General features: G+C 44.3%; 1 protein-coding gene across 3 annotated transcripts in view; it reads right to left on the bottom strand.

The window, feature by feature from the left end:
* PCDH11X (protocadherin 11 X-linked) overlaps nucleotides 1-11,724 on the bottom strand; it is a 427,225-nt gene extending 415,501 nt beyond the window's left edge. For all 3 annotated transcript variants that reach the window (XM_064712723.1, XM_064712726.1, XM_064712727.1), the window contains exon 1: nucleotides 11,186-11,724. The gene's annotated coding sequence lies outside the window, so the exon portion shown is untranslated. The remainder of the gene's footprint in view (nucleotides 1-11,185) is intronic.
* Nucleotides 11,725-12,730: the final 1,006 nt, after the last annotated feature.

The following is a 12,730-nucleotide window of genomic DNA, read 5'->3' as shown; positions in this document are numbered from 1 at the left end:
TAATATAAAGTTTCTACAATGAACAATTGCAATGTGTTAACTAAGAGAGCATGGATTAGGACTGGAGTGGTGTAAGCAGCTCACTCTGTATCCATAGCTGACCATGGACAGTGCTGTGTCCTGTTCCTGACCATCAGGCAAGGAGAAGCTTTTGCTGAATTCCCATCAGTTCACTCTGGTTCACCAGGGCATTTCAGTTCTAAATCTTTATCTCACAAGATAGCCCATCTCTAAATACAAGATGGAATAAAAGTAATTGGTAAATGTTCCCAGTCGGCGGCAAAAATAGAAACCGAAATGATAAAGAGTAACTGAAAACCAGTTCATCCCCTCCTCCACACAGGGAAAAAATGGCAAAAAATTATTTTCTGCTGGAGATGACTAATTATATTGACATTTTTTATATTCAGCACCATCAGGGTTGATTGTCTCAAAGCAAGTCTTAGCCCCACGTTTAGATACACTCTAAAAAGCAGAGCGCACGGTGCAGATCGCTTGCCATGGCTCAGGTTTTTCCTAAAGAATATTCTGCATATTTACGAGATTCTACAACATTTTGTAGATCAACGCTTCATTATTAAATTTTCTAGTAATGGAAAAGCAGTCCCTACATAAGGTACCTCCTGGAACTCAGGGAAACTTTGATTTACTTCTTGGCCTACCCAAGATTTCCCTGTGCGCCATCTGCTCTTTTCATTTATTTAAAATCCACATCTGCAGGGTTCTGAAAATATCAGGCTGAGAGTGTCTAATGGTTCAAATGCAATACAGCCTTTACCACACGTTCATTAAGATACACAAATAATTAGGATAAGCAGCTTTCATCAATGGAATCTGAAGGAAACAGCCCATAATTGTGGAACAACTACGCTAAATGTCCAACCTGCTGCATGCAGCAGACATTCATTGAAATATTTAGTAACACCTGAGTATTTTTAAGGGAAAATGTTCTTTTGCAGACAGCAGAAACAAAATGGTGCAGCAAGAGTCAAGGATGGAAAATACTGAATGAGTACTTGCAGTATTCTGCTGAGCTTTCAGTGAAAATTGGCCCAAATAAACCAACACAAACCCACGGAAGTAATTTTCAATCTAAATTTCAGCTAAATTTAGAATAGGCAGTATTATGATCCTTTTAGATGTACAAAAAAAATAGCAATGACATCATGTTAGACAGACAGCATGGGAAGCAAGTGAAACTACCAGAAATGAAACTTTAACAACAAAAATCATGAAATGCTTGTTCACATTCATGCACCTTCCTCGGTGCTTTCCAGTGAACAATTTTTGTTTGACTGCCTGTTTTGACAAATAATTCAATGATAAAACAACAAATAAATTAGAACTTCTGTAACCATAAATATAATTTTTAGAGAATTTTTATGATCCTTGGTTTCATTTTTAGGGATCTTTTATTATATTTAATCAAAGTACTTAAATTTCTGCCCATAAAAGCATTGTCTATTCTCAAACTGATTTGTTCTCGTATCCTCCCAGTCACACATTGTTAAGTCCCTCCCTAGAAACTGCATTTCTTGCATTTTTCTGTAGGGAATCTGCCAATCAACCTCCAGTCACTCTTGTAGTCAAGAGCAATAAACCATCAACATGAAGCATCAGCAGAACACTCCTCACAAATACAAACAAAATTACACTCCAGCTAATGTGTCCACCCCAGAAAACCCTCAGGAAAAACTGAATTAACAAGTTTGTCTTACAGCTCTGAATGTCAACTAATGTAAGTTTTGTAGGACTAAGGGAAAAAATCAGTCTCAGGTTCTCTTGCCCTCAGCTCTGTTAATAAAGCTGAGGCTTCTGCTTTCCAGTTGGCCTTTAAAGAAGAACAAAAATGAACAGCAGGGTTTCCTCGGAAAGAGAAAGGAAACTAAAAAGGATTTCACAGATCAAAAGCAGTGCTTCGACCTGTATTCAGAAGGGCCCTGCTCAAAGTGAAGAGATGACTTGTTGAAGGCAGCCTTGTCTCTATAACCTCAGCTGAAGGAGGCCTCCAAAATTACACCAAATAGCACATTGTGAGCCAGGAATAGCAACCAGCGCCGAGACCCAAGCCAGAAATAAAGCTCTCTGCTCACTAGTCGGTTTGTCTCCTTGTCCTGCCCCTCTCCTCTCCACCACCTGAACAACCAGAACAGCAAGGACAGAGCAAGCTCCTGAATTTGAGTGAAAAATCACAGTTGAGACAAGGCAAAAAGCAGTGACCTACATAGAGGAGTCAATGTCTTTTTATAGAAGCACGGGGAAGTTCAGACTGGGAGACCTCTGGAGAGTCTGTCTAGCCAAACCTGCTTCCAGCTTCTAAGTTGCATTAGGCGGCTCAGGGCCTTGGGTCAAGCTTTGAACATTGCCAAGGATACTTCTGTATACTGAGTGAACATTTTTGCAGTGAGCGAAAAGGAGAATCCGCTTCAAGTATTTCTTTTGGTTCACTACCAAGATTTTCTAATGTGCTTGCAGCACTTCCCATCACCAGGAAACTCAGTGAATAGAGGTTTTACATTTAGGAAAAGTAAAATGGCAAAGGAGCTAGTGCAAATTAGCATGTAGAACTCAGCCTAAAATCACACTGATATCAAGAACAGCAGGAAACTCTTCATTTTGATGGAAATATGGGACTCCAAATAGGGCTCCCATTTCCAGGGTCCTTCAAAAACTGAGCAGGACCTTCAAAAGCTGAGAAGGAAAATGCCAACCCGTAACAGATTTGACGTTTCTCCCTCCAAAACTGCTGTGGCTGAGGTTGTAAAAACTACATCAGTCAAAGAGTATTAAAAGAAAAGGTAAGGAGGAAAATCTGCCATAAATGTGGCTCACAAAATGATGGATATCATCCTAAAACTGGTCTTATGGATCACAAAACAGTCTGTTAGAAACGTTAATTCCCTCAGCCCTCAGACTAAGAAATATCTGAGCACAACTAACTTTTGTGAGGCTCATCAACAGGTATTTTACTACCATAGTAACGCACTGAAGCTGTTTCCAAGAGCATCTTGAAATTTCATCATTTCCACTTCACTTCCCCTTAGAGGTTTCCAAAAGACCTATTTGTAGTGCCACGGTTTTACATAAGTTTCATATGTACATGTAGCCACCTACACAGCACTTAAAGAGTTGTCCTGACCAAGTTATCCCTTTAATCACTGCAGCATCCCAAATTTTTCAGAAAGCAATTTCTGTGTGCTGATTAGTATCTCCATCAACCAGTTCAGCAGATCAGCAAAGTGATTTCTGCTCCAGTAATGACTGAATCAAGACACAGATCCAATACTCTGAAGTGACTGCACTTCCAGAATTCAGTTAATCCTGCAGCAGCCACACCTGCCAGCCTCTTCTAAATCACTTACTCTAAACCTTTTTCCAATGATTCCTTTCAATGCTTTTTTTTTACTATTTATAATACAATAGAGCCTAAAAGTACTGTACCTGCCAAAATGAATTACATGTAAGGAACTGAGACTCTCCACATTTTTTGCAGAGGCACATTGCACAATTTTGGATTCAGACACCACTTTTTAAATCCTCTTTTCTTGTTAAGTGCACTACAACAAAAGAACAAACACTGACATTAAGGGGACTCATAGCAAATGGCATTTTTATGAAGCCAGATAAAGTTTTCATCAAATTTAACAGGCAAATATTCTGGGGTTTATGTCTTCCCACTGATGTTGAACAATGACCAAAACCTGAAATCTGCAGGATTAAAAATAGCCAAAGGAAGCAGCTACAGGACAACTGACCCGGTATATGATGTTAAGCAGCGCCAAAGAGCAATAATACTTGCCTAATTAAGATTTATTTTTGTATTTTAAAAGTTCCCTACCCAGTGATTCCAAAGAGCACTATTCAAACACGGAATTGGAGCCAAATTCCATTCATATTGTCAGGAACCTCCTACTGAACGTGAGATGTGGAAGGCAATACAATCACAAAATTACTAGCATAAAATATTACCAGCACATTTACCTTTTTCTTCAACCTAATGGATAATACAATGGATTTCAGATTTAACCCACTATTCTCCAAGGAATCTATGATTTTATGAATAAAAGTGAATCATTTTCATCATAAATTCAGGTAAATTTAAGTCACTTCTTTTCCTGTTTATAAACTTCCTTCAGTATTTTAACTTCTGTTTGTTGTCTAAGTTTAGATTAATGGAAAGTAGAGAGAATCTTTTTTTTTGTGTGTGTATTTCTTGTTTAGTGTGATTGTCCTATATACAGCCATGTCTTTTTCCAGTGCTGAGGGTTCCACTGAGTTACCGGGACTGACTGGTTGATGCTTAACCATTTAATGAGCCACAAAACACAGAATGTTAAACAAGGAGCAATTGGCCCCAAACTCAACCATCAAAGCGCCAACTTTTCAGCTTCAAATCACGAATTTATTTCAAAGACAGTTGAGTCAAATTTAGAAGGTGAGAAAGAGCAGACAAAAGTAAATTCAATTTACCTTGTTTTCAGGGATGGAAGAAAGCAGGAATTTTTAAGTTCTTCCATTAAAACACTCAGAACTGCTCAGAGAGCCCCTGGAATTGAGGCACCAGGGAAAATTCCCTTTGCACACAGGCTCAGGTTGCTCAGAGCCGCCCATGGCTCAGCCAGGAGGGCTCAGTGCTCCCAGGGCTGCCAGCACTCAACACATCCCACCTCATTCCTCAGCCAGAACACAACAGCTTCTGACCAGACACAAGTGAGACATTTCTTTGAAAGCATTCAAGTCTTTGATTTCTGGCTTTTTTTAAGTGGTCAACTTTTTTCTTTTTTTTTTTTTTTTTTTAATGATTTGCCAAGTGTCTTTTTTCTCACCCTTTCTAGCTTGAAACACCTCAAGTTAATGTTCTGTGAACTGATCTCAAGCATACTTTGCATTCTGCTCTGGGGTACTCCCAGTTCATGAAAAGGGTTTTCTTTCTCTATGTGGATAAATCTAAAGTGTGCAAGATACACCCTGATATTTGAATGAGCACGTTGTCAAAAAACAAATAACTGTAACTGATGGCCGATAATTCTGCAATTGTTTAAAGAGGGATTTTAAAGGAGTTTCTTACTAAGAAAGTGTGGTTTGTGATGTTCTCCTAGATATATTTAAAGGGCTTATATATGGTGGGGGAATACGTGAATACCAAAAATCTCATGATAGTTCTACTTTCCTAGCCATCATCATTCCAGATTGATTACACACAATTAGAATACACTGATTTCCCAGAATCCAAGGTCCCTTCTGTAACTTTCCCTCCTCAGATTTCACTAATGCCATAAACAATTGCACATGTAAAAGTGTATGGGATTTTTTCCTGAAGCTTCTGGTGGAATCATAGCAGATAAAGAAGTAATAACTGCCAATTCAGCTGCCCCTTGGTCAGAGGACGAGGCCTCTGTAACAAGATAGGAGAGCAAAACTCTTGATTTACTTTATACATCACATTTTCTTCAATAAGCCATTAAATTACAGGTCTCCTGAACATGAATTTTAAACAGAGATCTCTGGATGTACGCTCAGCTGACAAGCACTGCACTGATCTCCTGGAGGACAGTCCCAATTACCAGAAACTGTTTCAAAACCTTTCACTAGAATCCATCCATTCTGGGAAGCCTCAAGTGAGGACAAAGTAGGGAGATGAACAGAAAATTAATTTTATGTATTCTTTCCCCAATTTTCATCCCCAAAATTGTTACTGTGTTGCATTGCACTCCTGATTTTGATTTACAACACGTTGCCATGAACATTTTCCATGGGTCAATTAAATGGCTGACATAGTGAAGCCATTATTCCCTTTAATGATAGCTTTAGTTTCATCCTTGTATCCTCCATATATTTATAAATTACTGACAGCAACTATAATCTAAACAAACTACTACACTGAGGCCCTAAATCATTTGAGTTCAGAGTTACGTGTGCATGCTACAGCTCTTTGCAAGTCACCATTTAATGGAATTTCCAACCACTAGAGTTCCTCTGCACTTTTCTTTAGGGAATGCTATGGCACTCTCTTGGGCTATTTAACAAGTCTAGGTCTTTCATCAGAAATATCCCACAAGTCCCAGGAAAATCTCTTTCCAGTTTGTGAACCCAACCTGCACCTTGACATGATGCCTCCTGTTTAAGCTAGGTTCAATTTCAGGGAGAAAAATACCATCCCACCCAAGGAAAAGCAAAGATCCAGGTAACCGCGTGCCTGCCAGGACACACAGCTCCACATCTGTCGGGAGACAGGGAGATACAAACTTTTATACCTCCAAAAGCAATCACAGAACCCGCACAAATGACTAAACATGGGTTTAAATGATTCCTTCCATCAGCAGAGATAAAACTCAGTCATGAAACCTCTTTTCTCAGGAGGATTATTTTTAAGAAAGTGAACTAATGAAATCTGAGTTACAGGCTGGAGGGAGAGAGTGGCTTTTTTATAACTGTTCCCCATGCTCCATTTGATGCAGTTCAGTCATCCCCCAAGCATTTCACAATTTCCCCAAGCATTTCATGCTTTCCTTGGGGTGGGCACGCCTGTGCCTTGTGCCAGGGACTACAGCTGGAATCATGAGTGCATGTGGCTGCAGCGTGCCCACGTGTGAGAGCACGGATCCAGCACATCATACATTTCCATACATATACATTTATTTATTTAACAAGATGGCACAGTTGGTTAAATGAAATATGCTGTGCATAAGCATTTTAAACTTATAGTTGATTTTTTCCCCTTTAGCATGTATTTCCTGCTACTTCAGTAGACAGCATCGAGCGTACATAATTACTAATTAAATTCCTACAACAATAATAAAACTATGTCCTTAAGGATGTAACAGATAAACACTGATATGCAAACAGACTACATCACCAGTGACATCTCATTTCTAGACCGGCTTGGAGGAAGAAAATCTTCCCCCAAACAACCATATCACATCAAAGTAGAACACAAGGCAAGATGTTCCCTTGGCAGGAAGACAAAGCAGAAGTTTCTGAGCAAGGGAACTGCCACATTAAACCCCCCAGCAATGGCTTTAAAGACAGTGGGCACCTCTGCTTGTAATTTCACTGTTGAATTTGGAGGTCTCCAGTGACTTCAACATTAATCTGTCTCTCTAACAAGGCATTTGGCTCTTTGATGGTCTGGTTACTTAGGTTCACTCAGCAAGTTAAATTAAGGAAAACAACAACCATTTAAAAAGAGCTTCCTTAAAAATATAATAAAGCATTTGCTGTTAAACTGGCGGAGTTCTGCCACCCCTGCAAGCAAAGCTGCTCCACAGCAATGCCTTCAATACCACATGGACATGCAGAACTCCTGGAGGACTGGCAGAAGTTAAAAAATCTACTTAATGTAAGGCAGAAAGCAGTTATGGGAGGCCCTGCTCCACTAGGAATTTTTTCACAGATTGAAGGAAGATTTGGCTCAGGACATGTTGGATCAAGAAGGCTAAATCTTGCATAATCTATGGGAAATCATATATTTTCAAAAAGTGTCAGAAGTAATTTCCAACAGGATTTCATCAAGCACAACGACAACAGACTTCAAAGGAAAAGAATACTTAATTGTGACACAGTTTCTTACTTACTGTTAAAACTACCATGATTTGATTGTGTCCACAGACTAAATCCCACAGTGTTCTTCATCTGTATTTTAATTTTCATTAACTTCTCCTGACATCATATTACTCCCTGTGTATCTGCAAGGAGGATGAGTTTCCAAAGACCCAAGACAGACATGGTCACTGCTACTTCACAAAAGAAAGACAAATGCCACAAATTTCCTCAGAAAACTCTTTGCAGAATGAGGTAATTGGGACAGAAGAATATTAATCTCCCTTAAGAATTTTTATGTAAATGGCAAACAATGCTCATTTATTTCATCCAGTCTAAAATATTTAGAATACAGGAAGCTGTATCTCGAACACTGGCATTACATAGCATGAGCAACTGCACTCCTGGATCCACACAGGATTTTGTGATTTTGTGATTTTGGATATTTGTGATCCCAGGAAAGGCTTTGGGATGCTTTAGACAAAGGAGCTCTGCGTTGTCCCCGCCGGCAGCCAGCTGAGGGGAAAGCAGGATTACAGGGCTGGCTGTTCCAGGTGAGCACCTGGCAAGTGAGAGCCAGCAGCGTCCCCAAAGGCTCCCAACGCCCGGGTCAGACAATCAGCACTATTCAAAAGCGAAAGGTTCTCTTTGGCTCATTGAAAGGAAAACTTCATGGGTTACAATGCAAGGTTTGGGGTTTATTGTTCTTGAAACTTAACCCTCCAAAGAACTACCTGGAGCAGTGCCAAAGGCATTCGTTCTGACGGGGTGTGAAACTGAACTGAGATCTGACTAATTCCTGCTTGGAGCCAGCGCTGTCCTCCCTAAGAAAAGTCCTATTGTCTGTTTTAACAACCGCAGGGTCCTTTCAAATTCAGGTAGAAACACTCACCTGGATCCAAAAGGACCTTTTGAAAGGTTTTCCGCGTTTTCTTTCCCTTTTAACCTCTCAATTTTTCATACAGATGTTGTTTCCTGCTAAGCTTTCCATAAACTCAACAGTACCAAATGCTATTAGACTTCATTGTTTTGGATATCTGTTTTTTCTTTTTACTGTATGAATGTTCCAATTTAAGCTTGGAGCCGGTCCTTAAACCAGCTATTAAATTCCTAAGCAAATGGGTGTTTTAATGGAAAGGCTGACACACTCCTAACTGTGGGAGCGTGAATGGCTCCACTATGAGATTACTCAAGTCCACCTAGAATACAAATGCAATACAGGACCACAGGTTCAGATCTTTGATCTCTTTTTTTGCAGAGGCTGTGATGTATAAAGCCAATTCCACTGTGCAGACAGTACTACACTGAATATAAATTATCCTTTAACTATAGAGAGGCTCACGTTTAAAGAAATGCTTCAAGAATGAACAATGCAGCCATGAAGTAGAGTTCTTCTGTAGCAAAAATACACACCAAGATCTGCATGGATAACCATGGTTTCAAAGGACAAAATTTCTTCCACTGCTGTTGTTTGATAAAAAATAGAGTAAAATCTGGAGTATTGGACATACAGAAGTACAGTTGGAGCACACTCTTTCCATTAAAAAAGCAAGCTAGGAATACTTGCTTTATTGCCCAGATTAAGCATCATTCCCCTAAGAGGCATAAAAAAATGATTTTAAAATGTGGAAACCAACAGTCTCTACTGAATATGGCTTGAAATTTAAACATGTCTTTTCCAGATACCTCTTTAGAGAAAGAACCTTCTGCCTACTGAGCTAACACTAAGCTCCCTGGAGTTAAGCCATGAATATTCTAAACCTATCTCTTACAATTCAAGAAAAGTTGCCTTTTGCCAAAATAAAATGCTTAAGCGGAATTCAACATGCTTATACTGCTTTTCCTCATTTTATTTAAAATAAGTGTTTCCGTCTCAACTTTATGCCAAAAACACAGCAAGAGAGAGACTGAGTTCTGGAGATGTTACCTGAGATTCCGTACACAAATGGGAAGACAAATTCCTTCTGAGAACATCAGCTATTCAGGGTTGGTTTGCAAATTAGCATTTAACCAACTCTTCTGCAGTTACAGAAAGGAATGTTGAGGGTTCTCACACAAATTTCTCTGCTGTTTATGTCACTTTCTTAGGTGGTGCTCAGCCGTGGAGCATCCGCGCTCTGGGATGTTTCTCCGCACGCCAACTTTGTTTGTGTGTGTGGGAATGTTAGTAAATAAATAAATAAATAAACAACTTTGTTCCTTATCTTACCTCTTTTGACCTGTGCAATCTGCCAGATCAATGCTACTTCCACTGCAGACAAGCAAAAAGTTACAATTTATCTTTCACTTAATCTTTTTTTGTTGTCTTCAGGCTTCCTTTCAGCGAGGCTTGAAGAAGGTGCTCTTTGTGGCTCAGTTCTCTGTGCCAGAATACAACTGAGCACAAAAAGAATGCAAGGGTGAGCTGATAGCATCTACTGTCCTCAGCTCTGCTTTGGTTCAATAAACTTGAACATCTTCTCCCCTCCTCTGCCGATTGAGATAAGCAGCAACAATTACTCAAAATGCATTATCAACTCAAGCTCAAAAAGCACCATCAGCTGAGCAGACTGCATCTCTCCCAGCCTCAGTTTCCTTCAGTGTCCGAGAAGGGCAAACAGGTCCCTGCTTGCCTCTTGCCATGCACCTCGCAGCTACTTTACATGCAACTACACCCAGGCTGCAAAAGGAGAGTAAAGACACAAATCCTTTGCCTTCCACATCGCCTGCAAGGCTTCTGCCTGTAGCCAGCAGGCTGCAAGATCTGTACCACGATGGCAAAAGTCACAAACCATCCTTCCCTTCCCCACACGATCACGTTCTCTCCTTGCCTTTCTGTGCTCTGCTCTCTCCTTGCCTTTCCGTGGTCTCCATAGCTGAAACCAAGAATTCACTGGGCATCACTGCAATGCCTCTAACCAATTCTAACTGTATCCAGAGCCTGAGTCAATTAAAACACATTTCAGCTTCATCTGGTTTGCATCCCATTCCAGCACTCCACATACACAGCAACTTTAAGCTTACAGACATCCCTTCATGGTTCAAGACAATCCTTCAATCAAAGAACTTCATTTACAATCCAGCATAGTTTTTGCTTTCTCTGCTCTCCACAGCAGCCTGGCATTTTGATGCAATCCTCATTTAATGCAATCTCCATTACAGGATTATGATCACATCAATAAAATGTTCCATATGGGGTTTTTTGGGGCTTATTTTCGCATCCCTCACCCCCTCTCATTAATAGTAGGCACTATATCTGCAAAAAACAACAAATCAAACAGGCTGATGGGATGCTCTGGGGAGGTAGCGGGGGGTACACATTCAACAAAATGCAGCAGCCAATGCAAACTGCCCATCGGAGACCGAGCCCGCGGATCTCCTCATTCCTGAGCCAGGCGAGTTGCTCAGTGTCCGCGCCGTGAGCACACATCCGCGCCGCGCTGTGCTACCAGACTAAAAATAAATACAGCTTTTGCAATCACTTGTGAGCTCCGTGCACTTTTCACGGGAGCAGACTTTCATTTTACTTGATCGGTTCCAGCCTATCCATACTGCTCTGGATGAACCGCTGAGGCTCTGCTTCCAATGCGGGGGGGAGGGATGCTGGACAAAAGATACCACATAAAACGATACAAAAATCCCCCTTTTCCCCAAGCCCCCTTCTTACCTTAAGTGCCTTCTCTGCACAAGATGCCAATCTAGATGGGCTCCTCAGCACATCATCAAGGCGTTCAGAGTAGTGAAGGCTGCCCCACTGCATGGAACTTAGACCGCTTTGCAACAGCAAATCCTCGATCCAAAGCACCAGCCGCTTCTTCCCATGCAGTGTGCCGAGCGCGAATCACACACGACTTCCACATAGGGAATAAAATTGTAAAAGAAACGGGGAGGGGGAAAAAAAGGGTATCCTAACTTTTAGGTAGCCTGAGTTTGTTTTATTTCTGTTGGATTTAGTCAATTATCTGCTTTTGCAGCCGCGAGACGACGGAAAGGCAGTCGCGCTCTGGAAGCCCCGCACCAGTCCGCAGAGGTCCGGCCGCGTAACCCAAGTTGCGCGGAGAGCCTCTGAACTCGGCGCGGCTCCGCAGCGCAGCCCGGCAGCCCTTCCCCGGCCGGGCGCCTGCGGGCACCGGAGCGCCGGGTCCCCCGCGAGGCAGCCGCCGCCGCTGGGCGCTCGCCCGGCTCCCGGCGGGGCTGGCCCGGTGCTGGCCCGGCTGGCCCTGGGGGCGCGGGCTGCGCTGCCGGCGGCGCCCCGGAGCCCGCGCTGTCCCGGCGGCGGCGGCGGCGGCGGCTCCGGCTCGGCTCTGCCGCGGCCGCCCGCGCCCCGCTCTGCCGCTGCCAGCCGGCCCTCCCCGCGGCTGACATCAGCGCCAGGAGGAGGAGCGACGCCGGGGACGCGAATAGCCGGGCCGAGGGGGGTTCCCCCTCCCGGAGCCGCCCTGCCCGCTCCTCTCGGAGAATCCCCCGAAAGCGGCGGCGTGGCCGCTCCGCCGCCTCGCCGGGGGGCGGCCCCAGTCCCCGCCGGCGCCCCCCGCCCTCCGCTACTGCCCGGCGGGCGGCTCCAGACAGGGGCGAAGCGGGGAGAGCCGGCACTCGGGCTCGGAACGGGACCGGAGCGGGGCGCGGCGCTCGCAGCCCGGGGCGGCCGGGCAGCTCAGCATCGGCGCTGCGCTCCTGCCTCCCTCCGCCGCGGCGGAGGAGCGAGAGGGCATGCGAGCGATCGCCCCTCGGCCTGTCCCCGGCTGGGAGAGCGCCCGTGCCCGCGGAAGAGCTGCCGCCCCCGGCTCCGCCGCCCTCCGAGCCCGTCAGTGCGGCGGTGCCCGCTCCGACCGCCCCCGCCGCAGCCCGGGATGGCAGCGGAGCAGCCGCCGGCCGAGCCGCGCTCCCGCTGCCGAGCGGGCACCGCCAGAAGGCTCCGAGCGGGGGCGGCCGGGGGGATAGAGCCCGGGGCTGAGCGGAGCCTTCCCGGCGGCGGGGCTGGGTGCCCGGGCTCGGGGATATTGAGTGCCCGGATTCGGGGGTGTTGGGTGCCAGGGCTCGGGGATGTTGGGTGCCCGGGCTCGGGGGTGTTGGGTGCCAGGGCTCGGGGATGTTGGGTGCCCGGATTCGGGGAATGCTGGGTGTTCGGGATCGGGGTTATTGGGTGCCCGGGCTCAGGGGTGTTGGGTGCCCGAGCTCGGGGATATTGAGTGCCCAGGTTCGGGGGATGCTG

This window comes from Zonotrichia leucophrys, chromosome 4A, assembly GCF_028769735.1.
Source record: "Zonotrichia leucophrys gambelii isolate GWCS_2022_RI chromosome 4A, RI_Zleu_2.0, whole genome shotgun sequence".
Classification (NCBI taxonomy): Eukaryota; Metazoa; Chordata; class Aves; order Passeriformes; family Passerellidae; genus Zonotrichia; species Zonotrichia leucophrys.
Note: the sequence above shows the minus strand (reverse complement) of the source record. Positions and strands in the feature narration are given on the sequence as shown.